At 39.5% G+C, this 6674-nt stretch overlaps 1 long non-coding RNA gene across 1 annotated transcript; it reads left to right on the plus strand.

Annotated features, from left to right (window-relative positions):
- LOC104624935 lies at positions 1 to 5283 on the plus strand. Its single transcript, XR_738072.1, has 5 exons — positions 1 to 281; positions 407 to 508; positions 992 to 1045; positions 4141 to 4176; positions 4984 to 5283. It is a non-coding gene; the product is annotated as an uncharacterized LOC104624935 (long non-coding RNA).
- The last annotated feature ends 1391 nt before the right edge of the window (positions 5284 to 6674 follow it).

Consider the following 6674-nt stretch of genomic DNA (forward strand, 5'->3'; position numbering starts at 1 on the left):
GACAAGTAGGCCCAGAGATTTTTTCCAACTGGCAGATGCTAGTGGTGTGTTTTTGTTATTTTGTTTTGGTTGGTTTTTTTTTTGTTTGTTTGTTTGGTTTTTTTTCTTTTTACTTGTCTGAAATCAGTTTTGACTTCAGCAGGGCCTCATGTGCACTGATTGCTGCAGCTGTTTCCTGATACCTGTTTTCTCTAACCTAAAACCAGGTCCCGGTCTAGATCCCGTTCAAGGTCACGAGGAAGAAGGTATTCTCGGTCACGCAGTCGGAGTCGTGGTAGGAGGTAGGGTTCTGGCTGTTGTGTTTTCATTCTTTTTTCTTACTCCTCCCTCTGCTCCACCTCTTTCTGTAGTTCTTGTGAAAAGTACCTTGTAGTAATTTTGGTTGGTTTTTTCCTTTGTTTTGTAGATCTAGGTCAGCTTCCTACCGCAGGTCCAGGTCAATCTCTCCTCGTAGGTATAGATCATTTTCACCCCGCAGATCCCGATCTGGTTCTTTAAGGAGATCAAGGTATGTGTTTTCTATTAAGCCCACAACATTGTTGAAGGCACCATAACTGTTGGAGTTAATGTTAAGTTTATATTTTGCAGTCCATGTGTTTGCAGGAGCCTTCATGGTGTTACATCCCTTAGAGCTAATCTGAGTGCTTTCTTTGAAGTTAAAAGCTTAAGCATATAATTTTGGAACTGCTGTTTCTGAGCTTTTTCAATGTTGTAGCAAAGTTGCAGCCTTGATCTATCTATGGTTAAGTTTTCCTACTTCAGCTTCAAGGGTACAGGGAGAAACTATACTTAGTTGATTAGGGCAGTGAGATATCTTATGTGGATGGTAGTACTGGCCAAATGTACTACAGCTTTCTAATAATAAAAGTTACTTCTGCCAAACTAATAGCTCAACAAAATTCTATGAGATCAGTATCATAAGTCATAGAATACTATGTCAGCTCTATGAATCATGTAATAGTTGAGCTTGCACTGCTTTTTTTTTTCCTAGATCTAGGTCCAGATCACGCTCGAGGTCCCGGTCTGTTGTATGGCCTCGAAGCAGGTAAGATACTCGTTCTAATTCAAACCAATAATAGTTTTGGGGTTTTGCTTTTTGTATTTTGTTTTTTTTCCTATCCCCAGGGGAGTTTGGCTGGAAAGGCTTAAAAGGTTGTGCAGAATAGTAATATTAACACTTAAGGTTGATTAATTTATGCCTTTTCACAGACTAAAGTAGTGGTCAATTTCTTGTAATAAACATGAGTTTGCTTTAGTCTGTGGTTACTATATACAGTCTATATATATGTGGCCAAAACCAAAGCATATATGTGATTTAAGGTCAGTGGAGAGAAGTTTTGAAAAGTAGCTAATGCCTATGCGTGTAGAGAATGCTTGATCTTGTGTCCTGCAGGAACTGCTGCTTAGGTTTTCTTGGCATGTTTTTTTGTAAATCCCAAATGCTGGGCAGGGGGGGAAGCTGTGATAAGACTACCATTATTAACTGAATTCTTGCTTACAGCTTTTCAGCTTTGTCAGTTCCAGTTCTGAGAGTTAGATAAATTAAATTGCTGTAGTACTAAGAACTATGTTACACTTGACTTCAGATGTTTGGAGCACTGAATGAACAGGGCCATGAGTCCTAATGTTACAGGTAGTGTTTTGAAGAACTTCTCTGACATGTAGCCTTGGTCTTGTGGATCTGGATGTTTTCCATGCTGAAATAAAGTGGAGGAAAATGGGTGTAGAGTAAATGCATGTACATGATTTTTATCTATCCTTTGTGCTAAGTCTTAGTTGGAAGAACTGTGAAAGCATAGGATAAAAATGTGATGGACATGAGAGCCAATCAGTTGAAAGAAGTTGTCTTGTTTTGCATTAGAACGTGGAAAGAGAAATGTTTGTTAGGGATCTGCTTGCTACTTTAGGACTTGCACATTGAGCCTCTGAGGGGATGATAATGATTATTACTAGAGCTGTCCTGATTTACTTTATTTTAGTCATACAGGCCTGTAATGCAGGAGATGACTAGCCAGACTTAAGTTGCATGCTGCTAGTGTGGAAGAGTCTGGATACTGCTGATGTTGCACAGTGACTTACAGTTCTGGGACAGTCATATTCCTGCATGAAAGACTTGATACTCGTATTGAAATTTCTGAGGAATGCTGACTTTGCGTAAGTCTGCAATTGCAGTGCTGAGAAGTAGTTCAGGACCGGTCATGGAAGCATTGTGAAAACTCCAGCCAGTGCTGGTCCACTGCTAATACAGCAAAATGCTAGTATGTAACTGGTGTTGCTTCTAGAGCTTCAGATCTGCAGTCCTGCTTTGTTGCTGTGCCTCTTGGAAGGAGGATTTGCCAACAGTTTCGTGTAGCAAGGTGAAGTGCTTGTGTGCTGCCTTACTGTATTTCTTACCAAAGGAAGTCATGCACATGCTACAAAGTGCAAGTTCTGGGTAGTTGTGAGCAACTCATTTTGCAGTAACTCAGTTACTGTGTAACTGGGTTACAGTAACAAAATTAGTGGTTATACTGTTGGGAACTGTGACAGAGACCAGTTCAGCATAGTGACCAGGAAGATTTCAAAGCAGTGGCATGTAACTCTTTTTTTTTAACTTATGCCAACAGTGTCCACATAGTATTTCTGTAAGTTAATGGGCCAGGTAAAGGTGAATCTTGATTATCCTTTTAAAAACAGTTCTGAGCAGAAATAGAATAAAAGTTTCATACTTTTTTGGCCAAGTCTATTAAACAACTGACTATTCTGAACACTGGGATTTCTGATGTTCAGTGATATCACAGGCCTGAACTTTGCCTCCACTCTAGGAGGACAAATACTTTCTGAGTAACAGCACATACTTGAGTTGGTAAAGTAACATAAATGTGGGAGGAAAGTCTCACTACTTGAGTAGATTTTAATTCATGAGTTGAACAGGGAATAGTTTACATATTAGCCAGATACTGAAAACTGAAATGCTGTTTTCATTGGGATAACTGAAGCTATATTATATTTGAATAAAAGTGTCACTGGAAACTTGACCTGAAGGATGCATCAGCTTTTCAGCACATATGCTTACCTGTGACTGATTCCAGGCTCTTAATGTGCTATTAAAAGATTTTTCTAAGATGACGTTTGAAACTATTCTTCCCTTTACGGAAGGGATACTTGCAGGTGGGGAGAAAGCCCGGGACCCTGGTACCAAGTCTTTTGTTTGTGAAGGTGGTAGCTGAAGCTTTGCTTGGGGAGCTTCTTGTGCTTGTACTCTTGTCTTCTAATAAGTGGGGTCTCTGGAATAAGAACTGAAGGATTCTCCTGAAATGTCATGAGAAAAGCCTGCAGCACCAGAGCCTTCCTCTCTGGTTTGTGATGCTATGTAGTATGAATTTGCTGTTGCTGGTCTAGCTGACTTTCATTGTATGTGCATGCCACTGGCTGCTTTGCTGAGCTTTATTTTTCTCCTGTTGTAGGTCTGGGTCCCATGGTAGATCTAAATCTGGCTTACCTGCTAAAAGGTGAGCATATAAATACAAGTAGCACTCAGGGTTGTTTGTGGTGGGGTTTTTTGTTTGTTTTTTTTAATCATGATTCAAAAATCTCTGTTCGGACCAATATTTCAGTTGCATGTGAAGAGGTTTCCTCAGGGTTGTTGGGTTTTTTGTTGGTGGTTTTTTTGATAGCTGATTTGAAAATATTTTTCATACATTATGTATCTCTTTTTATAGCTGATTTTTGTGGGACAGTAGGTAATTCTTCCAGAAGGATTGTGGATACATGTTTTTGTTTTAACCCATGATTGTGACAAAGTATTTTTGACAAGATTTAGGGCATACCTTTCCGTTTGTTCTCAACTGTCTGTAGTTCTCTCTCCTCTACTTGATTCACTGCACCTGTTTGCAGGATTACTGTGATCATTTTTATAGCTGCTTTGAAGCTGTGTTGCTCTTCTCCCTCTGGCTTTCAGCAGATTTCTGTTTCAACTGCAGCTTCTTGGTTAAAGTAATTGGGTATACTTGCTATTGGCAGCATTAAGGGTGGTGTCTTTTAATGTATTTAACAACATCAAACTATTATTACTCTTTTTAAACATTGAAAGTGGTTACTGAGTGTATGCAAGTTTACAACATTGATTGTTTTGGTTTGTTTGTTTGTTTGTTTTAACAGTCGCTCAAAGTCCAGATCACCATCTCCAAAGAGAAGGTAGGAATATCTTAAAACTGGGGTGTGTCATACAGTTCTATAGCAACCGTTCTAGTTCAGTGTAAGTTAACTTATGCAAGGATAAAAGCTTAAAGTTTTTTACTTGTCTTAATTTGTGAACAATGAAAAGATGAATTGTTATGGGCATTTCCTACTACGAAAAGGTGAAATTTTATGGGCACTTCCTACCGCTGTTAGTCAGAACTTCATGATGGTAACTCTGAGGTAACCTACTTTAATGACATTTTAAAGGACAACAGAAAATGTGGGCAAATGAGAATCAATTGTCCTGATATTCCTGAGAAATTTAGAATCTGGGGAAGAAGCGCATAATGCAAGGTTTGCAGCAAACCTTGAATATGTGGTAGGATTAAATTCCTATTGCACAGCTGCCAAGTTTTGCTATACACTGTGAAGTAGCCAAGTTTTCCTATGTAATCAGAGAAGTATGTGCTCGAACTTACATAGTCTTGAGATAATGCCGCATGGCCAGCTCTAAACTGGAACCATGCAGGTTATGGCAGAGTGAGAATTCTTCTGCACAGCTGGACTGCAGGCTCCAAGGTGTTTTCTGAGCAGGCTTGATGTCTCACCTCACTGTCACAGCTGATGTCTCTTACTTTGCCTGCCCTTTTCAAGCTTAAAGCAGTTGTTACATGTAAAGGTGTAAAATACAACACTTTTCTAATTACTCATGAACTGTAAATGAAAACTGTGGGGAGGTGCATTGAGGCAGTGGGGTAGCATGTATAGTTTCTGTTAGTTTTGCTGTGGGAGTTGCTCTTAATCTTTTCCTTTCCCTTTCAGTCACTCACCATCAGGAAGCCCTTGAAAGAGTGCAAGTCCTGAAAGAACGGATTCAAATTTAAAAAGTTTAAGAAGAAAATTTATTTTGTTTACATTATTATAAGGGATTTTGTGATGTCTTTATAAATGTAAGGGCTTAGTCCTAGAAGGCTCTGTTGACTAGCAATTGGCATGAATCTGGATCTTTTAAAAGTCTTATTAGACTAACGCAAAACTCTTTTGTTGTGTAATGTTCTGTGATCTGGAAGCATTGGGCTTTTTTTATCAGCACATTGAAATAAACTGTGCATTTCTACCTAAGAAATATCTTGTGATAACCCTGCTGTTTCTGTTAATATTTGGGTAGCTGAAGCTGGTCATGTGCCACTATGGTGGAAAGCAGGAGGCAGGCTGTTACAGGCACTGTTGAATTGAGCCTAGTATAGCAGCCAGTTAATGGCTGTCCTGCAGGGGTGTGTGCCTGTTGTAGGACTTCATCCCTCCAGAGCACTGGTTAGAGTGAAGAGTTACCAGTACCAGCTGTCATTCTTACTGTTCAGTCTTGAATGTTATGGTGGTCTGTACCTTGTGTTTTTATTTGTACCTCTTCAAAGCTGAGTGAAGCTGAAAACCTGTCTGGAGGTGCTTATACATGTGATGATTTGACTTAGAAAAATGTCTATAAAAGGTGTTAACAGGTAGAAGAAAAATGCTGGTCTGTCCTTTTGATTAAAGAACGAGTTAACTTCTCTGTTACTTAGTTTACATTCCAGAAGTATTCCATTAGAGATATTTTTAGAAATTTTGTTTTATGTCCTAGTTGTCCAGATAGTACCACTTTTGTGATACTTTTGATAGATTGGCATTTCTGGTGCAGAAGGTAATACATTTAGACACTCTTTTTAGGAAATCAAGGCTGTTCTTGCAGCTTGCAGGACACAAGCAGAACCTGTGGGTCATGTTTAAGTAGCAGTATGTTTGGGGAAGCAAAAGCTCATGTTATGCCTATCTGACCTGGTCTGCCTTACCACATCTTTGGCAGTGAAGTGTAACCAAGAGCCTTGCTGCTGCCCTGATCAGTTGTTGCTTTGGGAAACTGGACGGTAGCTGCCTGTATACAGCTTGTTCCTATTTCACCACAGGTCACTGAAGGATTTAATAGAAATATGATAAACTAGTGCAAGGTATTTGCCAGTTTCATTTGTCTTTGCAGCTGATAATGGTTATTAGCAGGTGAGTAAGGAAACTGGAGTGCCAGATGATTTTGACTTAAAGGTCTTCCTTATAGTATGTTCTGGCCTATATTGTGTCTTGCAGGCCAGTGAGGAACAATAATTCTCTTGGGGCTTCTAATTTTTCAGCAGTGGGTTGATATTCTACTGTTAGAGTAGAGCACTGCAGCTGTGCATGGGCACCCAACCCCAGGTTCAGGCTTTCAGATGAACTTTGGTTATTATTGCTTTACATGACATCCAGGTACTAAAAGAATGATAATGAGCCCCTATACATGACTTCACAAAGACTCTTCCTTTGCACTACAGCATCTGTTTGTCTCATCCCTTCTCTCCTCTCTTCCCTGTGTTTGTACATTTTAGTGCATTGGTGCTTGGTAGGATAAGTGACTTTCCTTGCTGATGATGCTGCAATTAGTATTTTGTTATAACCATAGTCCCTTGTAACCTTGTAAGGCTTGTAAGCAGAAGAGGAATCTG

The sequence above is a fragment of the Phaethon lepturus genome, unplaced genomic scaffold (assembly GCF_000687285.1).
Source record: "Phaethon lepturus isolate BGI_N335 unplaced genomic scaffold, ASM68728v1 scaffold32818, whole genome shotgun sequence".
NCBI lineage: Eukaryota > Metazoa > Chordata > Aves > Phaethontiformes > Phaethontidae > Phaethon > Phaethon lepturus.